We start from the raw sequence: 253 nt of genomic DNA on the forward strand, positions 1-253 counted from the left end.
CTGTTGTGCATGTGTGTCCGTAAATTCGTCTTTTTAACTTAGTTTTGTAATGTCTTAAGTATGAATAATATACTTATCAACAATGAATGTTTTTTTACCTTTAGACCTAAAATGATAATTAAAATATCGTCGAGAAAGATTTGAACCTGAAAAGTGAATAATAAATAAACAAGGTACAAAAATAAGCAAACGCCATATACTGAACTAAGCCTCCAAGATCGGTCAGAATCACCATAAGAAATTATAAAGAAAA

The sequence above is a fragment of the Penaeus monodon genome, chromosome 21, assembly GCF_015228065.2.
Source record: "Penaeus monodon isolate SGIC_2016 chromosome 21, NSTDA_Pmon_1, whole genome shotgun sequence".
Taxonomy (NCBI): domain Eukaryota; kingdom Metazoa; phylum Arthropoda; class Malacostraca; order Decapoda; family Penaeidae; genus Penaeus; species Penaeus monodon.